Consider the following 13,615-nt stretch of genomic DNA (forward strand, 5'->3'; position numbering starts at 1 on the left):
AATGCCTCTGCATCCCTTTTCTTCTAGCCTGTGGTTAAACATTACATATTTCAGAAGAGCAGACTGCTTGGCTTCCTAATCAACTCACCCTCACGCCCCCGTGCAAAATCCCAGATAACCGTCCAGAGACAGTCCCTCCCCTCATTGGCTTTCCCTTCCCCCCGACATGTCACATCTGGGCATCCAGGTCAGGACCTCATGCCTTCTCTGCCAAATTCGTACTTCCCAGACCCCCCGTTTCCTACCACTTATTTTAAATTAGCCAGTCGTCCCTATGCTCATGAAATAAAATGTCTTCCCCCCTTTGGACCCTATTAAAGGCTGAGCCTAGGTCTGTTTGCGAGCTTTGATTCTCTACTTCTTTGGCTCTCACTGTGTGGCCCTCGAGTGTGCTCCCCCCCCGGGCCCTGTGAGTCATAAACAGTCATTTCCTCGTTTTGGTTGTTGAATGTTAAAGTGCGGCTTTGTAACCAAATAAAACCTCCACCTAATTTCCACTCAGTGGTCTCTCCAGCTGACCCCGTTCTGGGTGGCCGTGTGTTTCCTCCTACAGTGGGCTCTCATTTACCTCTTCATATTTGTCTAACGTTAACACGAGCCGCAACTCTTTGATCAAATGATTGGTCTTTCTGGCATGACCAGCTTCCACTCTGTCACCTCTTTAGTATAAACTATCAGGCAAGGACCAAGGGGCCTACCAGGAATCACAAAGGTAGCGCTGTCACTCTGGAAGTTCCAAGGGCTTAGAGGTTACTCCCAGGAGCCAGGACAAAGGGCAGAACTCTCTTCGTTGTTACTAGTTGCCATTGGGTCCATTCTGACTCATGGCGACCCCATGTGTTCAGAGTAGAACTGCTCCATAGGGTTTCAAGGCTGTGCCCTTTTGGAAGCAGATCGCTAGGCCTTTCTGTCTTCAGAGGCACCCTTGGGTAGGTTTGAACTGCCAACCTTTTGGCTAGTAGCCGAGCACTTGACTGTGCCACCCAGCTGCCATAGCTCCCTCTCCTTTACTACAGAAGTAGAATTTAAATACGTTCATTGTACTAAAATGCTGAAAAACATCAACGGAAAATGATGATGAAAATCCATTGCTCAAAGACAGCTGCTCTTTTTTCGGTTAATTATACTGTTGGTGTGCATGCACCATCGGTTTCTATGAAAGACATTTTATCATTTCATAAACAAGTTTTACATATTTTTCCCATGGCCTTAAATATTTTTATACTATCATGTCAATAAGGAGCCCTGGTGGCGAAATGTTTAAGCGCACAGCTACTAACTGAAAGGTTAGCGGATTACGCCACCCAGCTGCTCTGTGGGAAAAAGACTTGGCAATCTGCTTCCAACTCATAGTGACCATATAGGACAGAGTAGAAGTGCCCCATAGGGCTTCCCAGGAGTGAGTGGTAGAACTGCCGACCTTTTGGTTAGCACCTGAGCCCTTACCACTGCACCACCAGGACTCCCTCATAAAAATTTCGTCCTAGAAAACCCTATGGGGCAGTTCTGCTTGGTCATATGGGGTAACTAGGAGTCAGAATCAACTTGATTGCACCTGACAACAACAATATCATCATGTTAATAGTAGTAAAAATAGCAACTAATTGTATATAGCCATGTACGTGTACATACGTAATGACTTTTTAACTAATTCTTTGTTGTTGGTTTTTAACTTGTTTCAAGCTTTCTCAGTTTGGAAACCCTCTGCCAGTGTCCTTTCAGTGGTGTATAATTTACTTGACTTTTTGATTCTTTGGGCTCGGTTCTAGAACCCAGCCACCTGCTTTCTGCCATTTGTTAAGATGTTTGACCCAAGGCAAGTTGGAGTCTGTGACACAGTTTTGTTCTCCCTCAGGTGAGAACAGGTCATTTCTGTTACGATCACAGGGTTAGATCCTAACCTTTCTTTTAAGCCTCTTACGGACTCTTTGTCATGCTTAGTGAAATGAATTGTTGGTCTTGTTCATCTGAGAAATTATACCTCACTTGGTAAATAGAACGTAATATTTATCACTTGGTTAAAGAAAACCATATGTTGGATTGTTTTTTCATTTGTATATTTCTTTTACCATCCACACAAATATAAAATCCATAGCAGATCTTATAGTCTCAGCAATAACTCCCCGTTCTCCCCTCCCGAGTCCCTGGTAGCAATAAAGTTTGGTCTCTATGCTTTGATTATAGATTAAAATTAGGGATCTATAACTTATTCACGATTATCTTACCCATCCATACCCTTACCTCAATCAAAGCTGATTCATATGCTTCTTGACTCCCCATGTGAAAATAAGAACAACCCCTCCGACACCACCAACACCACACTGTGGGCACTTGGTGAAATGTGTTTTTCATGTTAACTACCGTTGATGTTGTTGATGAATAAAGAAGACCGAAGAAGAATTGACACCTTTGAATTGTGGTGTTGGAGAATAATATTGAATATACTATAAAAAATGGACGGCCAAAAGAACGAACAAATCTGTCTTGGAAGAAGTACAACCGAATGCTCCTTAGAAGTAAGGATGGCAAGACTACATGTCACATACCTTGGACATATTGTCAGGAGGGATCAGTTCCTGGAGAAGGACATCATGCTTGGTAAAGTAGAAGGGTCAGCAAAGAAGAGGAAGCCCCTCAATGAGATGGATTGACACAGTGACTGCAACAATGGGCTTAAGCATAACGACGATTGTGAGAATGATGCAGGACCGGGCAGTGTTTCATTCTGTTGTACATGGGGTCACTATGAGTCAGAACCAACTCAACGGCACCTAACAACAACCACTGATAATACAAGGATTTGTCTGTCCGTAGATTTCCCCCAGAAGGAGTGGGTATGTTGTGTCCTGCTTAGAGGGCTTTGTAAAGGGACATAATATTGGTGAACTACGGGAACCTGGTCTACCTGGGTGAGGTAGGAGAAGCCAGGATCTGCACTTGGATGTCTTTGCATTTTACATTGTGAGTCTCTTGAGAGCCTCTGCCTTTTTTGACTGAGTTTCCATTTCCTTCTTTATGGCAGTGATTGAGGCTTTGTCAATTCAGAACTGAAGAGCTTCATAGCGTGGCATGTGAACTTTTACCTTCCCCTTTCTTCAAATGATCTGCCCTGGGTTGATGGTGGTTCCGGAACTTGAGCGTACATAAAACCTGTGGCCGGCATTTCAGACATCCAGTGTCCTGGTCACTCCTCTGTGCTTTTGATTTAGCAGTTCATAGAAGAGTGCTTAGAGGTCTGCACCTTTAAAACGATCCCTAAGCATTTAGAAGGAAGAGGCCAGTGGCTCCTTTTTTTAAAAAAAGTATTGTGGTAAAATATATATAACTAAAATTTTACCATTTTCACTATTTATAAGTGTATTCTTCAGTGATATTAAATACATTAATGCTGTGCAGCTGTCTCCATCATCCAATTCCAAAACTTTTTCATCATTCAGACAGAAACTTACCACCCCTTAAGCAATAACTTCCAGTTCCCTTCTCCCCTGAGTCCCAGGCAGCCACTGATACGCTTTGGTGTCTATGCTTTTGCCTGTTCTATGTATTTCATGTAAATTATATAGAATTTGCCCTGTTATGTCTCACTGATTTTACTTAGCACAGGGTTTTCAAGGTTCTTCCATACTGAAGCATGAACAGAATTTCTCTTATGAATGAATAATATTTCATGTTTTTTTTTAATCTATCCGTATGTTAATGGCACTTGAGTTGTTTCCTCCTTTTGGCTACTGTGAGTAATGTTGCAGTGAACATTGGTATACAAGTATCTTTTGAATCCCTGTTTTCAAGTCTTTTGGTTGGGTTCAAACTGCCAACCTAGGAGTGGAATGTCTGGGTCATATGGTAATTCAATGTTTAACTTTTTGAGGAACTGCCAAACTATTTTCCATGGTGGTTGTACTGTTTTATATTCTCACCCACAGTTCGTGATGGTTCCTGTTTCTCTACGTCCTTGCCAACACTCATACTTTTGCATTTTTCTGATAATAGCCATCCATAGTGGGTGTGAAGTGGTATCTCATGTGGTTTTGATTTGTATTTCCCTAAGTGACTAGATGACATTGAGCGTATTTTCATGTGTTTATTTGGTTATCTTCTTTGGAGAAATGTCTAAGTCCCTTGACCATTTTTAAAATTTGCAAGTAGATTGCCAGGCCTTTCTTCTGCAGTGACTTCCATAGGTCTTATTAATTTGTTTCTGTAATGTTTTATAGTTTTCCCTGTACAGATCTTTCACCTCCCTGGTTAAATGTATTCCTGTGTTTTTTTGCTTTTGGATACTATTGTAAATGGAAGGGTTTTCTTAATTTCCTTTTTAAGTTGTTCATTGCTAGTTTATAGAACCACAGCTGATTTTTCTGTATTGAACTGTCTTACAACTTTACTGAATTAATTTATTAGCCCTAGTACTTGTGTAAATTCTTTGGAATCTTCTGTATATAGGATCATATCATCTATGAATAGTTTTACTTCTTCCTTTCCCATTTGGTTACCTTTTATTTCTTTTTCTTACTAATTGCTGTGACCAAAACTTCCAGTACAATATTGAATAGCAGCGGTGAAAGTGGACATACTGGTCTGGACTGTCCTTCCCCCAAAAAACATCGATTCCAAACCATAGTGACCCTCTAGGATAGAGCAGAACTTACCCATAGGGTTTCCAAGGAGTGGCTGGTGGATTTAAACTGCAGACCTTTTGGTTAGCAGCCGATAATCTTTCTCTATTGAGTATGATGTTAGTTGTGGGTTTTTCAAAAATGCCTTTTAGCACATTGAGGAATTTCGGTTCTATGTCTAGTTTGTTGTAGTGTTTTTATCATGAAAAGGTCTCAGATTTTGTCAAATGCCTTTTCTGTGTTGATGGAGACAATAATGTGATTCTTTTTCTGTTCGTTAATGTGGTGTATTACATTCATAAGGGAGATTGGTTTGTAGTGGTGTCCTTGTCTGGCTTTGGTTTCAGGGTATTGCTGGCCTTGTAAAAAGAACCATTAAGTGTTCCCTCACAGTCATTGCTATGTTTGAGCCCATGACTTGAACCTAAAACAACAAAAATAAAAATGTATTTATTTCTACTGCCTGGGTTCTCTGGACTCCAGCTGCCAGGATCTTCAGCTTTAGGCATTCTTATAGTTTGGCTGGAAGTCCAAGTCCCCCATGGAGCCTCACTTTGATTCCATTAGTTTTAGGCCTCCCAAGCAGCCTGCAACCCACCCAGGTCTTGACCCCTACCTCTCTTAGGCTGGGTCATGGAGACTGGAGGATCGTCCCCTTCAGACTAGAGTCCTGCCCTATCTGCCATCCCCCTGCCAGATGGAGGGTCCCTCACCCCCACACTGAGCCACTGTCCTCAGACTAGGGCATGACCTTAGGAGAGGGGCTGCCACAAGGGATGCTGGGCAGGCCTTGCAGAATTTCTTCCACCTCCCCTTCGAGGGAGAGGTAGAAATTCGTGAGGAGTTGGGATCCTTTGGTGCTGTTGAAGTCACCTTGTTTCTTACAAGGTTTACAAACAGCAGAAAGTGGTTCCTTTTTAAAAAATGTGCTTAATTTCCAGCAGATGTCACTTAAGGGGTTTCCCATTTGATACCCATGAGGGTCATTTCTTTGAATACCATCGGCACGCTCGCCCTTTGTACATGTCTTGGATAAGGAGAGGTGGCTTCCATAGCTACTACCAGCTTCTTGTTGCTCTGGAATTTTCCTTAAGACTGGAAGGAGTTAAAAATGAATCAAGTTTCAGAGCAAGAGCCGGCCAAGGCTGGGCCTGGAGGTTGAGCTCCCTCTGCACCTTCCCTGCCTCAGAGCTCTGGAACTGAAGCCTGGCCTTGAGGGGCAGGGGAGCTGTGAGATTCACAAGGCGAATGTGCATGATGGCAATGTAAGGGAAGGAGTCTAAAACAGGTTGTGCACTTCTGGCCTTTGCAGATCAGTTTGCGATGGTCCCTCCCCTAGCCCCCGTCCTGTCACTGCCACCTCAGGCCTCCCAGCCTTCCCCATCTCCCTGAGGGGGTGAGAAAAGGGCAGCAGAGCAGAATTTCAACGAGCCCTCCCTATGCTGTGACCCTTTCCTGTCCTCCAGCACAGCGTTTCCCCCACACATTCCTTTTGTCTGCCCTGCTCTCTCCAGGCTCCTGGTAGGGCATGAATCACAGTCTCCAGCCTGTACATGAGAGCTGGGCACTGGTCTCCTCCCCTACCCTAGGAGAGGGAAGCCACGACAGGAGCACCCTGGAACCCAGGTCAATTGCACCTCTCTCCCAGCGTGTGCCATCTGCTACCTGTCAGCCTCTCTTTGCAGGCTTCCATCCCAGGCCTCAGTCAAGATGGTGGAGCAGCTGATCTGCCCCTCTTTCCTGGATCTTTCCCAGGCACCTCGTGGCCTCTGCCCTCACCTTGGCTTTTGGCACCCCCTCTCCACCTAACTCCAGCCATCCCTCAGCCTCAGGGGTCAGGCCCCAGTCTTTCCAGGAAGGCTGAGATACTGGACACCCTCAGACTCATGAGCTAGGTAGGGCAGGAAGGAGGCAGCCCTCAGGGCCTATGTCCCAGTTATGGGATGGCTCTCTCCTGGCCCAGGCCCCTACAGGGATTCTTGCTCTCTGTTTCCGGTGTCTAGGTGTCCACCCTGTGGCAAGTTTCGCTGCTAATCCGTACTCTACTTTGGAGACAGCCGTGGGCGGGCGCATGGGCCCTCCTTCCCTCAGGCATTTCTCTGCACACTCAAACCAGTGTGCTCTAGCCGCGGGAGTCTGAGGAGACTAGGGTGGCATCTACCTTCAGTGATGAGTGCAGCCCGGGCCAGGAGGCTGGGAGAGGCAAGCAGGGCCCAGCTGGGCCACTGAAGCCAGCCTAGGTGTAGGAGGCATGAACCTACCTGGTGGGCGGGCTGAGACAGGGCATCTGTGATAGAATGTTCCTTCCTTCAGTGAGTGCTTGGATGTGGGCACCCCGGGGGTCTTGTGAAAATGTGGATTTTTCTCTTGGGTGGGGCATGAGAGTCTCTATATCAAACAAGCTTTGCGTTTATGCTGAAAATATTACAGAAATAGGATGTGAATTAAAACTAGAGAATGCTTTTAGAGGAATTAATAATAGGAAGGGTAATACTTAAAGAGGAGCCACTGGTATACACACAGATCAAGCAAGTGAGAGAAGAGAGAAGACATTTGCACCAAGACCAAGAAATACAAGAGTAGGAGTCAGCTGGGTGGGGTACAGGGGAGGAAAGACATGAGAACAGACGTGGGGACAGCTCCTTAGGGAAAACTTAATGATTTTATGATTTATTGGTTGATCGATTATTATAAGTTTGAAAGAGAATGTGTTCAGTAATTCTCTGAGATTTCTGGAAAGCTTGGGGAGTGGTGGTCTCATGGCCAGAGAATGAAGGAAAAAAAAAAAATTAAGAAAGAAATGTTAGTTGCAAAATCAGGAAAAATGCCGATCACATATTACCATGCTATAAATGAAAGTTTAAAAAAAAAGCACAACAGAAGAGTTTCAGCTGCACATAATGAAAAATCAGTGACACGTGATGAGTTCATTGACATGAACTTGAAAAATACATTCTCCCTGAAAATTTACCCATGTTGATATCGAAAAAAGCGTGTGGGTTGTTCTACAAGGTGAACCCTTAACCTCATAGGTGAATCCTCAGCCCAAGCGGTAGACATCTAAGACCCTGGAGGAAGCCAGTTCACGATTTCCAGCCTGGTCAGGCCTGGGTGCCTCTCATGCTCTGGGATGAGGAAGCCCCTCCCTCTGTGACTTTTTTGCCAGAGGAAGAGGCCTGTGGAGCTGCGTGAAGAGTGCGTGTGCTCTGGAAGGCTGGAGCAGGATCTGCCTTAAATGCAAATATCCTCAGAGTGGAGCATGGCCTTGAGCCTGGAGGGAAGCCCTCTCCAGGGAAAGAGCTGGAGGCCAAGAACCTGTCACTCCTTCCTTACCCAACACTGTCTCCTCCTTCCATTTCAGGTTCCAGGTGTGGTGCAGGGAGAGCTAGTCCAGTCAGGCAGTGGGGGACGGAGGACGACCATCTTGCATATCCATGCAATCATAAGTAAGGATTTTAATTGCTCTGACTGGCTCTGTGGACCAAACATCATTTGTCTTCCTGCCAGCTGCCTAGTGGCCCTGCTTACACTACCATCCCTCTTCCTGGAGTGGCTTCTTGGGCTTAGAGAGCACATTCACTTAGACCTCCAGAAGCTGGAGCCAGGAAATGGTGAGTACTGCAGAGAACTGGGGTATTGTTACCATAAAGGGTGAGACTAGGTATGAATTGTTAGAGAGTGTGTGCTCTGGGCCCTGAGGTTCCTCACAGAGGAGGCCAAGGGACTGAGCCCTAAGAAGCATCCTGAGGTCCTGCTGCACGGTCACTGACCTCTTCACACATGTGGATTTTCAAGCTTTGGATGACTGGGGTCACCTTCCTTCTGTGACTCTGAGGGCAGGCACCATGGGGCTTTAATATCCCCATCCTTGGCCTTGGTTCTCTGTGTTGAATGACAGAACCATCTGACCAGAGTCTGAAGATGGAGCTGCTCTGGCTGAGGAGACTGAGCCCCATGCCCTCCAGAGCCGTCCTTGTCCCATCCCTGCAAACAGTTTTCTTGGCTTTTCCCAGGCACTGGAGCCTTTTCTGTGCAGTTCTAATACACATCACACTGTGTGAAGTGGTAGAAAACGGGGAAGAGAGTTGGTAGTAAAAGTCCCTGACTGTTAATGGGGTCCTGGGTGGGGCTTGGTTCTCTCATAAATTCATCAATGAAATGAGGCAGGGATACTGAGTCCAGCTGGATCCCATGTGGGGTCTGCAGATCTGTCCTTTTTGGAGGGACGCTTTTCCCTTGAGGCTTTCAAGTACGTGGGAAGCGTGTTTCCCCCAGTCTAAGTCTTGCCTAGAGCTGGTGTTAAGCCCTATAATTTTCACCTGTTCTCCACAGTCTTGAATGGGAATCGAAAATAAAAGTTTTTTTTTTGTTTTTGTTTTTGCTAGACAAGGTCAACAGAGGAGATGACGTACTTAACTTCTTGGGTTTAAAGTTTCCATTGGAAGAAAATTTCTAGATCAGTTTGTGTTTCTACTGAGAATTTTTCCATTTAATGAATATAAACTTCTCACACACAGAGGAATGCCTGTTTTAACTAATTTCTAAGATCCAGGTATCAAAAGTTTAGGCATGTAAGGCCTTCTGAACTAAGACAAATCAAAATAAACGGGTTTTCACATGACTTTGTAAAGTTATTATGTGCAAGTTACATTTCTTTCATGTTTTAAGCTGTTGCTTTATGGCTTTATTGTCAGATGTCTCATAACCAAGGAGTGCGTAAACTGTTGCTGTGTAGTTTAATTAACAGGAATCTACATCCCTGATAATAAATAGACTTTTTCAGTTTTTATGACTTCCCAGTGTGTCCTACCCTGGTCTCATCAACTTTCTGCCTGGAGATTATTGCTATCTGTATTTGAGAAGTTTATAATTGCTGGTAACAATAACTCTGACACTCCAGTCTCTTTATTTTTTTTGTTCATAACATTTTATTGTTTTTTTCAGTGAACATTTACACAGCAGATAAGTTCCCATTCAACAATTTTTACACAAATTGTTCAGTGACATTGGTTACATTTTTTATAATTCGTGAACATTCTCTTTATTTCTGTTCTCATTGTTCCCTTTCTATTAACTTAGTGTCCCCTGCCCCCTTACATTCTTATCTTTGTTTTAGAACAATTGTTGACCTTTTGATCTCATATCCCAGTAAAAACAAAAAACCCAGTGCCATCGAGTCGATTCTCATATAGATGATTTTTTTAATGGAGCATTGTACTCTCAGGTGATAGTCTTTATTTTGTGAGCCAATCTGTTATTTAGCTAACAGGTCACCTCAGGGGCTAGTTTTGGTTCAAGGGGTAAAGAGCATCTCAAGGCAATAGTCTTGGGGAGCCCTCCAGTCTCAACCAGTCCAGCCTCTCTCTTTTATATTACTTTTAGGAATTTGAGATTCTGTTCCATATTATTCTCCCATTGTGTCAGGGTCCATCTGTTGTGGCCCTGATCAGAATGGTCAGTGGTGGTAGCCAGGCACCATCTCATCTGCTTCTTCTGGTCTCAGGGTAGGTGAGGCCATGGTACTGTAGACTAGTTTCTTCTTTGAGACTATGGTTTCCTTCTTTGTCTTTTGCTCCAGATGGATAGAGACCAATAGTTGTATCTTAGATGGCACACACAAACCTTTAAGACCCAGACACTACTCACCAAACTAGGACATGGAACAATAAACTTTAACAATACTATGCTGCATGACTGAGATGTCCCACAACACTATGGTCCTAATCCTTCAAACCCATGAAACCAGTTCCCCGGGGTGTTTGATTATATCTAAGAAGTATCTGTAAATGTGACACCCAAGTCTTAATCCATAATCTCTATACCTTGTATTGTTTAGTTTTGCCCCTTTGGCACTCTCTGTAAATTTCATTATAACTGTGACTTGTTTCCCTCAGAATGCTTTTGGGTTTCATACATGTTGGTGTCTGTAGCTCTAGCCTACCCGTGTTGCTGTGTACGCATGCTCCCGTTGTATGAATGGGCCAGAATTTACCTACCTATTGTAGAGTCTATAGGATTTGGGTGGTTCAAGTCTAATTTTTGCTCCTGTGAATATTCTGCTCTTAATCTCTTCATTCTCTTTCCAGTATCCAAGTGCTCTTGTGCAATAACTCTCTAGAGAGGGGAAATCAATGAATTGTAGACTATAGCCAACTTCAAATTTACTAAAAGAACTGATGTATTTTACAAATTTTCCCTTCCACAAAATAATGTATATATATTTTATTTGTTCCATTTCTTAATCTAATGAAGTAATTTTTGCTCTTATAATCAGTGTCTAAAACATGCTCTTATAATCAGTGTATAAAACAGTATTTTACTCCTGAAAAGGCTGTGCATATTTCCCACTTTTAATTTACATTTCTATGACTCTTTGGAAACCCTGGTGGCATAGTGGTTGAGAGCTATGTCTCTCAAAAGGTCAGCCATTCAAATCCACCAGGCACTCCTTGGAAACTCTATGGGGTGGCTCTACTTTGTCCTATAGGATCGCTATGAGTCAGAATTGACTCAATGGCAATGGGCTTTTTTGGTTTTTCTATGACTTTTTAGCACTTTTTTAATAAACTTTGGAAATTTTTCCCTACAGTATAAATTTTTACACTCATTTTTGCTGCCGTTTGAGGAATTGTGAATTTTAATGTAGTTGAATTATGAATTATAAGATTTTTTCTCTATTCTGATGTCATAAAGTCATTTGCTTATAACCTCTGAAAGTATTATAATTTTACATTCTCATAATTAAAGCTGATTTACCTGGAATTGATTTTTACATATGGAGTACACAGGAATAGACTATTCCAATTAGATAATTATTTGATAAAAAACAAAGCTTTTGCCTTCTACTTGATTCCAACTTACGGTGACTGCATTTGTTGTAGAATAGAACTGAACTCCATAGGATTTTCAATGGCTGATTTTTTTGAAATAGATTGCGAGACCTTTCTTCCAAGGCATCTGTACCTTGCCTTCAACCTCCAACCTTTTGCTTGGTAGCCAAGCACTTAATTGTTTATGCAACCCGGGGACTCCAATTAGTTGATTCTGCCCCACGTATTAAAGTGCAGTGCCTTCTGTCACTACCCTGCGCTGCTTGCTGGATCTTGAGTCAACTTTCCATAGAGATTGGTGAGCCTTTTCTGGGACTGGCTATTCTTTTCTGCTTGTCCATTGTGTATTCATATAATGATACTATACTGTCTAAAATATTATAGCCCCATTTATAAAATAAGTATACATGAATATAATTTTATATGTGATATATGTGGACTAGCTCAGGCCTTATTCCTTATAATTCCTGGGCTATTTATGGACATTTGCAATTACAAAGACATTGGAAGAATTTTTGTGATGTTAAAAAAAAATAAAATTGAAATTTTATGGAAGTGCATTGGAAATAATGATCTGTTTGTGGAGAACAGTTATCTAAGAGTATGTGCTATCTTTTCATTTATTTCAGTCTCTTTGGAGACCATTTAATAAGGTTTTATGATTTCCTCATTGGAAGAAATTATGACGTAAAAGAGCTGAACAGAAGATTTCAAAAGCTTGAGAAGACAAAGTGTTATAATGAAATGTGTGAAGACCTGGAGTTAGAATACCAAAAGGGAAGACCACACTCGGTATTTCTCAAGCTGAAACAACTGAAGAAAAAATTCAATCCTTGAGTTGCAATTTTGAAGGACTCTATGGGCAAAATATTGAATGATGCAGGAAGCATCAAAAGAAGATGGGAAAGATACACAGGGTCACTATACCGAAAAGAATTGGTCGATGTTTGACCATTTCAGGAGGTAGCATATGATCAAGAATCAATGGTATTGAAGGAAGATGTCCAAGCTGCCCTGAAGGCATTGGAGAAAAACGAGGCTTCAGGAATTGATGGAATATCAATTGAGATGTTTTGACAAACAGATGCAGTGCTGGAGGTGCTCACTTGTTATGCCAAGAAATTTGGAAGACAGCTACCTGGCTAAATGAATGGAAGAGATCCATATTTGTGCCCATTCCAAAGAAAGGTAATCCAACAGAATGTGGAAATTATGGAATAATGTCATTAATATCACGCTCAAGTAAAATTTTGCTGAAGATCATTCAAAAGCGGTTGCAGCAGTATGTTAATAAGGAACTCGCAGAAATTCAAGGGGGACTCAAAAGAGGATGTGGAATGAGGGATATCATTCTGATGTCAGATGGATCTTGGCTGAAATCAGAGAATACCAGAACAATGTTTACCTGTGTTTTATTGACTATGCAAAGGCATTCGACTGTGTGGATCATAACAAATTGTGGGTAACAGTACAAAGAATGGGAGTTCCAGAACACTTAATGTGCTGATGCTGAACCTGTATGTAGACTAAGAGATGGTCATTCGAACAAAACAAGGGGATACTGCGTGGTTAAAAATCAGGAAAGGTGTGTATCAGGGTTGTATCCTTTCACCATACTTATTCAGTCTGTATGCTGAGCAAATAATCCAAGAATCTAGGCTGTATGAAGAAGAATGAGGCATCAGGATTAGTGGAAGACTCATTAGTAGACTGATACATGCAGATGGCACAAACTTGCTTGCTGAAAGGGAGCAAGACTTGAAGCACTTACTGATGAAAATCAAAGACTACAGCCTCCAGTATGGATTACACCTCAACATAAACAAAACAAAAAACCTCACAACTGGACCGATAAACAATGTCATGATAAAAGGAGAAAACATTGAAGTGAAGGATTTCATTTTACTTGGATCCACAATCAACGCCCACGGAAGCAGCAGTCAAGAAATCAAACAATGTATTGGGCAAATCTGCTGCAAAAGACCTCTTGAGAGTGTTAAAAAACAAAGATGGCACTTTGAGGACTAAGGTACGCCATGATATTTTTAATCACCTCATATGTGTGCAAAGCTGGACAGTGAATAAGGAAGACCGAAGAAGAATTGATGCCTTTGAATTATGGTGTTGGTGAAAAATATTGAATATACCATGGACTGCCAGAAGAATGAA

The 13,615-nt window shown here is 42.5% G+C and overlaps 1 pseudogene; it reads left to right on the forward strand.

Annotated features, from left to right (window-relative positions):
• The window catches only part of LOC126082512 (zinc finger protein 883-like), a 37,368-nt pseudogene that overhangs the window by 13,091 nt on the left and 10,662 nt on the right, over window positions 1-13,615 (forward strand).

Source organism: Elephas maximus, chromosome 9 (genome assembly GCF_024166365.1).
Source record: "Elephas maximus indicus isolate mEleMax1 chromosome 9, mEleMax1 primary haplotype, whole genome shotgun sequence".
NCBI classification, from domain to species: Eukaryota; Metazoa; Chordata; class Mammalia; order Proboscidea; family Elephantidae; genus Elephas; species Elephas maximus.